The 12,601-nt window shown below is 37.1% G+C and overlaps 1 protein-coding gene across 5 annotated transcripts in view; it reads right to left on the reverse strand.

Annotated features, from left to right (window-relative positions):
• MYO16 (myosin XVI) overlaps positions 1-12,601 on the reverse strand; it is a 356,937-nt gene that overhangs the window by 304,418 nt on the left and 39,918 nt on the right. The window contains exon 1 of one of the 5 annotated variants that reach the window (XM_021545592.4): positions 3,219-3,343. The exons of the other annotated variants lie outside the window; for them this stretch is intronic. The gene's annotated coding sequence lies outside the window, so the exon portion shown is untranslated. Of the gene's footprint in view, positions 1-3,218; positions 3,344-12,601 lie in introns of those variants that run through there. 5 annotated transcript variants of the gene reach the window in all.

Raw genomic sequence — 12,601 nt, forward strand, 5'->3', positions numbered from 1 at the left:
GAAAGTAAATACAAAGCCTTAAAATATGCCAAACAACATAGATGTAAGATAACTTTGCATTATGTAGCACTTTTAAGACAAAATTCCAGCATAAGGCTGTCAGAATAATAGCTCCAAAGGGCCCATTTACATTTTCCTAGCAACTAATGAATTGCCATGGAAAATGGCAGCAGGCAAGCTTATGGGAAGCATCTTTAAATCTGTTTTTCCTCTTTCAAAACTATGAGCCCAGTGCTTTGCTTGGGAGTGAAACACTCCCTGTTGGCTTCTAACAAAGACTGAAAGAATCCTAGTGTACCTTTGGAAGAAAAAATCATGGAAGTAGTATTCATTTGTCACATACAAAGGGAAAATGAAAGGAAAAGGGCAGAAAAATATGCACAGACAGTTTAGCCTGCATTTTATAATGTCTACTATAGGTGCCTAGATGAAATCTATATGCAACAGGAAAGAGTATTTACTATAATTTTTTAGGTGTCAATAGTTACTCTAAGACAGCAAACCTGACAGAATTGAACTTCATGCAATGCCTGGATTACAGTTGACTTGTACTCAAAAGCCTCTATACAGATAATAACATATCCTAATTAGCTCCAATAAAAACTGCTTTAAAGGCACAGCTCTTCATAGCCCTCTTTTGACCTCCAAGCAAACAAAGGAGAATATGAATACTGGAACCAAATTAATTACATGACAAATTGCTTACTTTCTATTTAAATAGTATAAAACAGTTTAGTCTTAATAGGGAAAACAGACTTGCATAGTAGGAAAATGGGGTATAAAATAAAGACTGACTGCTTTTTGTATGTTGACATGAGGTCTGGGTCTCAAGTTTACTTAGTCCAGGACATCTCGATAAGATGATTGCAAAACTGTAACAGTGAAACCTAAATATCATTAAGCTGATGAAACACAGTTGGTTAAACATTGAACTAGCCAAAAGAACTTGGGACACATGAATGCTGGTGACAAAAGAAAGCTTATGTAAAGTTGATGACCTGGGATATGACATAGCCCGATTAGTAAGGAAACAGCATTGCACTTTTGCAGGGAAAATAGAAATTTGGAGAGAGCAACTTAAAATCTTCCTTCCTGAGAATTTCCACTGTAATTTAACAGTACACAGTGTAACTCACTCCTCGATCTCCTCTCTCCCTTCCTTCCCTTAGTTTCTATTGTTCAATCATCCAAAACCCCCAAGAAAAACTTTCTCACAAGAGCTACAGAGAAAGAATCCAACGAATGAACAAGGGTCTTACTGTCTGTGTTTCTCTTCCACAGTTACCATTGACCCTTCCTTTCTTAATCATGGGCAACAGACAAGATTCAAATTTAAAGGAATGACTAAATTATCAAAGCAAACAGATTATGTCAGAACTGCAGACATAGAAGCATGTCATGACACTTAGGTCTGGGCAAGCACCTCTGCCCCATCATTATTATGTAATGGGATAACACCTGAGTGTACATTAATCCTCGCCCTCAGGAATAAACTCAAGTCCGTTGCCTGCATGGGAATGACAGCATATTGTGGCCAGGTCTCAAAACAAAAAAATTAAGAGAGAAGGACTGTAGAAATATTACAAGACACGAGTATTCACTTTAGCACAACATCAACAATACGACAAGCCATGCCTCATTGCACCTTTGTTCACTTCCACCCAACCTTTCCTCACAGCCAAGGTGTTTGTGACGGCAGCCATATCCAAAGGTATGCAACCAGGTGAGACAAAGGTAGAGAGTACTGAGAAAAAAAGATAACTTAATGTCATGTCACTGCTATTTCAGTCCCAGTTTTGCAATTACAGAGAGCATAATTTTGATCGTACAGTCACAACACCTGGGATTCCAAGACAGAGTCATCATTTATTTTTTCCTTTTCTGTTTTTCATAAACAACCCCATCAAGTTTCTAGGGACTGCTGTATCAATTGCTAATGGCACAGGCATCTTTCTTTTCAGCTGTCAAAAAAAAAGTATTCTGCTGAGAATTTGTGCTTCACTGCTTCCATTCTGTTATTTAACAATGATAAATAAGAATCAACTTTGACTCCACAGTCTGACTGAGATCCTTATTATTGTCATGCTGTTTTCCACTGATCAATTCTATTGTAAAACTAAGAATCCAAAGTGTCACAAGTACATCTGAGGTCCAAACTGATTCCTTTCCTGTCTTCAGCCACATTTCAGTGGACAGGAATTTAAGCAGTTTATATAAATTACATACATTTTATTCCCCACTGACAATTTTATAGAAAACTTTTTTTGCTCCCAGATTGATATTTACCTTACTCCCAAAAAGTATGTACTTCTGGAGGAGAGATTATGCGCCTAAAATTTTGAACAAAAGACTTCTCTCAAGACCAGCATAAAAAGCAAGTTTGGACATTTTTACACTCCTATACATTTAAATCCATCCTCTAAGATCAGTTCTTCTGCATAATATCTTATAAATTGCCACCTTGATGTTTCTAAATGAGATCTTAGTTGTTTGAAAGCTCCCCTTTAAATTAAGTTCATGATTGGGAGTATATTTTCCACACTGCTTGCTTTTCCAGGTAACATCATCTAAAGGCCTAACTCTATTGACTGCAGATCCTGTTTTGCCTGAAACTAAATTGGCTATCTTTGTTTTACTTATCAGGACTTATTCCCAGAAGTCTGCCTTAGCCAGCATCTAAATTACAGACTACCAGCAACGTGCAGCACAAGCATAACCAAGTTCCAACTAGTCTTGGACTCTATACCTTAAATTCCATAATTCCTTCAAAGTGCTACAAACCTCTTGAATGACTTCAAACAAGTCATTTCACTGTCCCTTAGTCATTTTCCACAAAATTGAAATACTTACACAAGCCTTCTACATAGAAGTTACACATGCAGCACAAGCTCAGAGTTAAGTACTCTGAGGTAGAATTTCAGGGATTATTTTAATAATGTTTCTGAGAAAATTCTATTGAAGAACAATTTCAGCAGATAATTTTCATCAAAAATTTGTATTCTGAACAACCCACACAAGACCAAGCATGCTCTAACAAATGAGAAGAATCATTATCCCCCACCCTCTCATAATTGTCCTTACTTCTTTTGGGGAAACACAGGCTTCCCCAAAACACTGTCACTGTATTGATCTGTTTAGCCCATTTAGCTCCAGCTGGGGCCATCAGTCTAAGAAAAAACAAAAACATTGTAGGCACTCATTCTTCACCTTATACTTACTTTATCTCCAGCTGTTTTCAAAGCATTTCCTGAAGCTTATATGATCTCTCATACTGCTACTGCTGTTATTGAGTAACCTCCAGAGATTCCTCCTCAGAGCACTTGATCTGCCTTCCCTTAAAATCATTCAGTTCAAAGGTGGGAGGGATATACTCTTCTTGCCTCCTCCCCTCAGAAAAAAAAAATAAAAACATGATTTCAAACACATTGTGCTAGCACATGTCCTGCCTCAGCAGAAATTTTTGAGTTTTTCCACTTAACTGCCATATCTTTATGTTCCTGACCATGGTTCTCTAGAGAGAAGAATAAAGCCCCAAGTATTCAGTGCTGGACCCAAAACTCCAAAACCTCCTAAACAAAAGATAATAACGCCATAGTTAAAATCATGGTAAGTCATTAGCAACACTTCACTACTACTACGATAGAGAACTTGGCATAGTGTTAAAGTACAATGAACAAAGCAACAGAAAACACTCCCACAGTATTAAACAGTGGGAACAAAAACACACAGACAAACGATAGATTGTTCACAAAGCAGATTGCAATATTGTTTACAATTACAATCTCACACCGTTCCTCAAATGTTCTTCCTAACACTGTTGGATGCTTGGCACTGTTTTTATAACAAACTTTCTTGAAGGTCAGATTGTACCAGAAAAACCTTCTGGAAGTTTGCATATTTGTTAAGCACCTCACATGTCACACCACTGATCTATCAGAAGAAAGTACTGATTATGAAGAATCCCCTTCATGATTATTCTCCTTACAATGATATAGGTTCAAATTCCGTCAATCTGATGTAAATGGTATCTGTTTGATTCAGCAGAATCTGGATATAGGCATGACTGAAAGGTTAAATTTCCAACCTTTTTAAAAAAATCATTGGGTATAGAGCACAAATGCATTGAAAAAAAAAAAGCTTTTTTCTTTTCTTAATTAAAGTTCTTATTGAAAGTCAAGAAGTCTTAAGAAAGTGGCATTTCCATGGAATATTGTCATTTATATGTTGTCAGTCCAATACATAATTTCTCTATCTACTGTGAAAACAACTAATAGATATGCTCTCTAAGCCATCACATTGCATCTTGAGCTCTTCCTTGTAACCAGGACTCAAGGAAAATGTGTAAGCCTGATTTATATTTCATTACCTAAATGTCAATAGAAGGAAAAAGAAATAATTTTATTCAGTCAAAGAAAATTCAGGAAGCAAAAACAATAAAAGTTTATAGGAATGAATAAAAAAAAATTATTAAAGCTAATCAATTAAGAACTTTTTAACATGTCAGCAAACATGAAGAATCTTGTGCATCCAAAAATATGTAAAATGATTCTCTAGGGAAGCTGCATACAATGTGTAGCAGTTATGGTTGATGGACTCATGTGTGAAATGTAGGCAAAAGTTACTTTTATTTAAAAATGAAAAAAGTAGTTTTGTAGTTACAGAAATGCCTCTGGACTGCAAGTGTTTTTAAAATTAATATGAATCTAAATTAATTAGAGCAGAACATATAGAAGTAAAATGAAGAAACAGAAAAAAGATACATGCTTTACAACACCTTATGCAGGATAATCATAAAATGAATGAATGAAGAAAAAAAATGTTGGGGTTGGGGTTTTTTTCAATTTACAATACACTGCAATATTTTTTAACCATTTCCTGGTGTATCCCTACTGTAGCATTCTATTTGAGCTGCTGATGAGTTGCTTTGTATCTGTCTGACCTTACCAAGACACAGTTCTCCATTACTACAGTGTCACGTGGTAACAGCCCATTGCTGTTGAGCATCCTTGAAAGTAATGACACAAGGGAATAACATATGTGGCACATATATCACCTTGTCCAGTATCTTTTGGAACAGGCTTTATTATAATTTTAAGTCATTTCTTCCAATGTTTGTGCCTCCTCTACTCTGTTTTGGCAGTCACTTCAGAGTAGCTTGAGGAATACTCACTTTTATGATCGGAAATGGAGCCACTGAGAAACTCTCTGGGAAAACAAGAGTCACACCAGAAAGATTTGTCAGCTGATTCTAATCTGATTTAATGAATAATGAACCACCTTTCAAACAACTGAAATGAAATCTTGCCTGACTTACCAGTAGGTGGCTGGAAATCTCAAGTACCAACATGTCCAAAGTTGGAGTAGCTAGCCATGAGGAGGCACTTTGGACATCCCTTATTACTTAACCTGTTCCAGTGCCAGAGATCCTGAAGCTTCCTAATTATCTTGACTGCAGGTGTCCAGAGCTCCGACAGCTCAGGGAGTCTCTCACACCATGAGAGACTGCATGGCCTGAGCCACTTGCTCCAATAGCCAGGCCAGGCAGTTTCACACATGCTGGTGATGTTCTTCCTATAGAATTAAAAGTTCCAACAGAGCAGGCCTAGCAAGCAGGCTAGTACTGGAAAGGCAATATCCTCCTCTTCCTCATCTGCCTTCTTTACTGGATTTACATGGCAAGATGCTATCAGTGGGCACACTACTGGTCTGTTTTAACCCATGATGGTAACAGATATCCCTGTCCTCATCAGGACCCACTAGATTTGTCTCATTTTCTTCATTCCTGTTGAAAAAGGCAAGGGAAAGAGCAGCTGGGTGAGCATTCAGCAGGTAAACAAAGTCAATTCACTCCATCTTCAGTGTGTTCTTTCCCAGGAATCTATTTTTAAGGACTGAGGGAGATGTTAAAGAGCCCCAATTCCAAGAGAAATATACTGTGTCACTGAAATTATTCTTTTCTCCTCCTTCACAGCTAAACTTTAAAAATTTCAATAATCTTTTAATAAAAAATAGTAACTTTATAGTGGAAAGCATATATTTAACAGTCCCAGCAGAGGAAACAGTACTGCTGTTTACATTTATTAACAATAATTAACTAGTAACATTTACTAAGAATAATTAATTTCTAACAAGTAAAAAGTGATGACTGAAAGCTAGTAACCAGACTAACATCACAACAGAATAGTTTTTAAGTATCAAAATTTTCCTAGCTACTTTTTTATAAGATATAATTTTCTATTGAAGAATCCACAAGGTGGCCACAGTTGTGTAGGAAACCCAATTTCTAAAGCATACATTAAAAAAATCTAATGCATGATGTACCTAATGTGGATTATACACCTAATGCATACCCATTCATTTTGAAATAGACCCACATGAGAATATCAAATCCAAGACTACTATATGTTTTCCTAAGTCTAGTACTGCATCTGGCCAGATTCAAATATCCAAACAGGTTCAAGAGCCATAACTCATTTTGGTGCATAGAGTAGTTGGGTCCAGCTTTTGGTGTCCACTGACTGAGAAGCAAAAAGACCTTGAGGACCATGTGGGCATAATCACAGGATTAAATCTCTATTTATGCCTCTTTTATGCTATTATTTTGACTTAATATTCTGGTTTTACAACTAAGTCACTCTGTTTAATTTTTTTTAATTTTTTTTAAATTATTTTTATTATTTTTGGGCACATCTTGTATACTCTATGAAATTGGATCACTACAACTACACAAACACAGCATAGCTATACAATATTAAAAAAAGGTACATATAGTCCAAGCACAATGCAAATCCAATGCTGAGATAGAATAAAACAAGGTAAGATGCTTATTTAAAAAAAAGATGCTGTGAGTATGGAAATATGGACTATGCAAGCATCTTCCCACTGCTGCTTTCCAAGATTTAAGGGGTGGCTTCTTTCCCAGATCTTCACCATTATATCCTGAACCAACATAACTGCAGGGGTTGCTGCCTGTCATACAAGGCAGTCAAACAGGCTATTTTATACAGATTTTTAAAAACAGTTACAAAAGCAGCCCAGACCATCTTGGCAGAATTCAGCAAGCAACTGGCTGCATGTCTGTCAGCTGGCATTTTGGCAGTGAGCAGTGGCTGGTGCAGCTGGCAAAGCCATGTCCCAAAATGTATGAACTTCAGGAGTGCATACAGTCATTTTTCTGTTCTGCAGGATAAAATACACTTCCATGATTAATGAGGAAACAGATTATATGCAGGTGAAAGGAAAAAGAGGAATGATGGCAGAGAGCTTCAGTGAAGTGGACAGAAGGTCCATCAGGCTGGGAGCAGGCAGAGCTGCCCACTGCCATCTGCTTTCACTGGTGGGAACACCAGTGGGGGTGCTGCCATCTGTGTGCAGCCTGTGCAAACCAGGGCAAGGGAGAACAAGACCTGGAGTTAGAAGCTGTCCTGTTTCCAGCACTTCCTTTAGCCACCAGCTTGACCCCAGCCTTGGAAAGCTGGTTTTGTGGTAAAGTTCATTTACCCCCATGAAGGGGTAAAGGCAGGAGCAAAACGCCTCTGCAAGCTGTATTACATCAGTCTTGGTCAAGTCCTTTTCCCCAAAATCTCATAAACATTGATCTTATTTCTAGCTTCCATGCAGGACGCTGTAGAATCTTTCATCTCCCAGCAGAGAAACATGCATAGTACAGATACATGAATATAACTCTATAAAGACTTTGATAAAAAATGCTTATGCTAATAATAAAATGAGCCTTATTTTCCTCTCAGTTATACTTATTTAGTCCCTACTAAAAACAGCATCTTGTTAGTTTTATGTATCACTCCTTTCCCCAATTTCTTACAAGAATGGCAGTCACAGACCACTGCAATGTACAAACTACAGCCTATGGTTTGGCATGGAGGCTTTAAAGTTCAAAAGTACCCTTTTCTTAAGTGACAATCTGGCTTAGTTATCTGCTCTTTCTTTGCATCCCTCAACATGCTTTCAGGTTTGTTCCTACATAATCCAAGCCTTTTGTCCTGCACTTCCTTCTATTTCAAGCAAGTTAAGCATAAAACAACATAAATATGGGAAGAAACAGAATTTTAAAACTGTCCTTTTCAAACAAGGAATGAGGATGGTTTTTTTTGTCTACAGCAACCTAGTAATAACTTTGTTATTACTATTATTGTTCATCAATACCTATAGGTGAATAAAAGACATGGGAAAGTTTGAAAACAAAAGTATTATACAAACCTCCATCAAAACTAGCAAGGAGACCCTTATGAACCATTAGTCTTTCTGAAATAAGATAGCAGTGCATTCAGTGAATAGGGTCATCATCAAAACTAGCTCTTTTTGCACTTGGTTTAAAGCAGGTAGATAAAGTTATAATCTCACTGTTCAGTGGACACTATAGATTGTATTCTTTTAATATATATAGAACCCAGGTAGATGGTTAATATCTTGAAACATGTCCCAAAGGAAAGAGCAAAATAAAATTGTGAAGGATAGAATTGCAGTTCTGTGTCTCATAAGTAAAATTCTATTTAGTTAGTTTTTCCAAAATGTATTTATTTTCTTTCATAAAAACTCGGAAGTAAAACACAGACCTCAATAGACTCAAATGATCACACTGGGAAAATATGCAGATATTGCATGCAACAGTAATGCAGCAAGATTTAGGCTGTGTGAGGAAGAAGAATATAGAAAGAAGGCAGTAATAAGGAAATTGCCTTAGTGATACAAAATAAACATCAGCAGCATCAATAGCCTGTTTCTTTTTAAGTCAGTGAAAGAGAGGTGAAGTTGGCTCTTGACTGTACTCCGTGTTTTCTACTGTACAAGATCTCCCAAACATGGATCAAGAAAGATGATCCCTAGTTCTTGATGGCTTTCAGATCTCTGGGTATTTCATAGCACACTGGGACTTTGATTTCCCATACAGATATGCTTTAATGACAACAATTTTCAAATTTATTGAACAAAGTTATGTTAAACAGTGGGTACACACAGCTATCATCTTCATCCTAAAGACACAATAGTATCTTGGATGGACTCGAACAAAGAAGCACCCTGAACATAAATATCCTAGGATGATTGGAGAAGTCTCTGTGAACCAAGAGAATAGGTACTGGTCTAAGACATTTGTAACAGTCTATTTTAAGAACGACATTCACTTCAGCCATTAGGTTACATTTCTGGGGATATTTCTTCCACATGAAGTAATGTGCCACAAATTCAAATGCTGCAAACCACTTTTATTTTCCCTTAAAAAACCCTGTGGATTTAGTTTCAAACAACTGTCCTCCACTTATGAGATTATTTTAATCAATAATAAGACACCAATAAAACTGGTTCAACCAATATCACACAGAGCAAAGAACCCTTGTTTAGAGTTTTGTTGCTGAAGTCTGTGCTGTCAAGTGATACTAAAAAGTATCCAGGGGAAAACCTATGCTTAACAGCTCCACAGCTGAAAGAATTCACAACTCCTTGTTCTATATTCCCTTCCAGGGAAGGATGTTCATCATTAACCAGAATTTTATTTATATCCTGATACTCTCATACACACATTTGAAAAGTAGACATGTCATAGTCAGCAGTGGGAATTGTCATCACAATTCACTATAGGACAGAGGTAGCTGCCTCTGGTATGCAGTGGAAATAAAGCAAAACTAAAAGCCACCCCCTAACAAACAAGCAAAAAACCATCAAAAGCCCCAAAACAATAAATTGGTATCTTATAAGAAGTTTCAGAGGGATGAAGTCTAGCACGTTCTGGCATAAACACATGATCAAAATTATTAAATTACTCTAACCTGTAGCTTGTCCCCACAGTTTCAACCCTTCACGCTGACTTCCAATGCATTTTACTTTGTGTTTAGGAAGCCTACAAGTGCATACACTGATTTGGCTGATGGTGCCATTCTATGTACTGCAATTGTATCACTTCAAATGCATGCTCACAACTGCTGATAAGTTAACATAAAAACAGCTTCTTTGTCTAGCTTGCTCAGGAGGAGCAGAAGGATTGATATTTTGAGGTAGATGTATAGATTGCAACCTGTGAATCTTTAGTGTCTGGAATACAGTATGTTTATAAATCACAGTGTTTCACTATAAAAGGCAATGGCTATTTTGGCCAAAAACTATATCAGTTGCTCAGTATTAGGTTTTGTGAATCAATAAAGAGTGTGAGTTAAGCTGAATGGTTTTAGGCTGAGATTCCCTTACAGAGTAATCATGATGCCTATGAAAGCCCCCCAAATCCCTGTAATGAATGTCAGTTTCCTGTGGCAGTTGGGAAGTTCTGAATTTGCAAAACCTGTCTCCTCAACCACTGTAAAAGGTTAGCATCACAGGAACCATCTAGAAGTGGTCTTGGCATCTTCCTAGGCAGTTGAAAGGAAAATCATTATGCCTTACCATATTCACTCAGCAGTATTTAGTTTCAAGCCCTTTTTTTCATCTGAACAAACTTATCATAAAACCCTTGTGACCACTGTGAGCAGACATGAAAAAAAAATCAAAAAAGTTCAGACCACCTAGCACACCACTTTGTCTCTGCCACTGACAACTGAGGAGCTGTTTAAGCTTCCTGCCTTCCTTTCTGCCACCTGCTTTAAATTATTCTCTAAATAATCCCCTGCATTGGCCATCTCATATCTAAGATTACTATTGTGTACTTCTGTCTATTCCTTTGAGTATTTCTTGGCCTACTGCCAATTAATTTGTTGATTTTCTGTTTCTTTTGGTTTTCTTATTTTATAATGTCACATTATCTGAATTCACATGCTCTTACAATAGCAAAAAAAATTCTTGTCATCTGTTTTAAGTCTATCTCCTCCAAAGTTCAAATGCATACAGCTCCCTATGATGTTAAACTTCACTCATCTTTTCCCTGTGACTCTAGTCCTTAAAGAGAGCTGCTTCCCCTTTATCAATTTAGTGGCCCCTCTCTGTTCCTCTACTATCCTTCCTGGGGTGTGAAACCAGACCTGCATGCGACTGCGAAGATTTGGGCACATTAATGTTGTACAGCAGAGCAAAACATAGCACAGACACTCTGTCTTGTTCTCAACACCCTTCGTGATGATGCCAAAGATTTTAACAACTTTTTTGACTGATGCTGCCACAAACAAAGCTGATGATATTAGTGAATTATTGATGATGAATCCAGGACCTTTAGAAGTGCAGCTGTCAAAATCCTAGTAGAATTCTCCCAGGGAGACATGCATGAGATAGTTTCTGTTTGTAGTAGTCTGTAAGTGGAATTGTAGCCTGTGTTCTCTTTGGCTCTTGTTTTTCTTGCCAGACAAACAAATTTAAATGAAAATGTGATTCCTGACACAGTAATGTTGTCAGGAGAGGTAGCTGCAGTGTCACCTGCCTTTGTATCCTGCCTAGAACTAGCAAAATACACCATACAGGTGCAGAAAGCTGAAATAAAGTTCTTCAGGACTGGCAGCATCAGGCAGGAATGTCTAGATGATGCAGGCTTAACAGTCTGTGATAGCCCTTTCTTTAACTGTCATCAACTTTCTGAATTTTCCTCCTCAAATTACTGAACACAGCTTATATATTAATATATCACATAGCATATATCATAATAGTGTTAAAGTTACCATCTGTAGAGTTGAGTATATACTGCTATTTTAAATTTTAATATTGTATAATATTTTCAGCATTTTATTTTGAATATTAAATAGATAACACTGAAGTTGCATTTAAAATTTCTGCCTTCTCACTGTCAGTCAGGTTGACTGAGTATTCATTTCAGATCAGTCTAAAATGTCAATGGCATGGTATTCTCCCTTCTTAGTGTCATCTTCTTGCTTGCAGGTATTCCTTTTTCTTCATTAGGAACAGAATCCCAAGAAAAAATAATTCCTTTTACTAGAGTGAGAAGATGTTTCTAAAAAGTTACTGTTTATAGTGTTATTATAACTTCTTACAATCCAATCACTTCACAGGAAATTTAACCCATTTAAACAAATCTGATTTGAGGTATTTATATAGTGTTTATATGCATTAACAAAGCATCCAATAATTTCACTTTCTCCAGAATGGTTGAACTCATAGTAAAGCGAGTCAGATCATCATTAGAGCAATATCCAGAGGATTAGCTATCCCCTACCTGAGGCTCATCAAAAAATATTATGAGGTTGGAAAAGTCATCCAACAGCTGAGCTAAATTAAGTCAGTCTGTGTAAGAAAGTTAAGATGCATCAGCTACAGGCAGAAAGGTGACAACAAGGAGCAGAAGTGAGTTGTAAGTGGAAGAGAACAGAACAGAACCCTCTGGGTAGTACAGATGGGTCTTCAGCAGGAGAAGCAAGGTTAGGATAAAGTCTTGACTGGTTTTTGCACAGCCATGTGAAAAAGCTGAAGCCCAGAGAAAAAGAGTCTGGGCATGGTGCCATGCCTTCCTGAGCTCAGAGGGCAGCCTGCCAGCCTATACTTCTAAGTCACAACAGATCTCTCTTGACAGCGTGTCTGTGAAAGAGGAGTATTATTAATTCTCTCATTTTAAGAAGGCACAATCTTACTCTCCTCAGGGTAAAAGGAAAGGCTGTAGGGAAATATGATTAGGATCTCATATTTTATTCAGTTCTGAATAAAATTTCCTATTTAAACT

The sequence above is a fragment of the Lonchura striata genome, chromosome 1 (genome assembly GCF_050655825.1).
Source record: "Lonchura striata isolate lonStrDom1 chromosome 1, ASM5065582v1, whole genome shotgun sequence".
In the NCBI taxonomy this organism is placed as follows: Eukaryota; Metazoa; Chordata; class Aves; order Passeriformes; family Estrildidae; genus Lonchura; species Lonchura striata.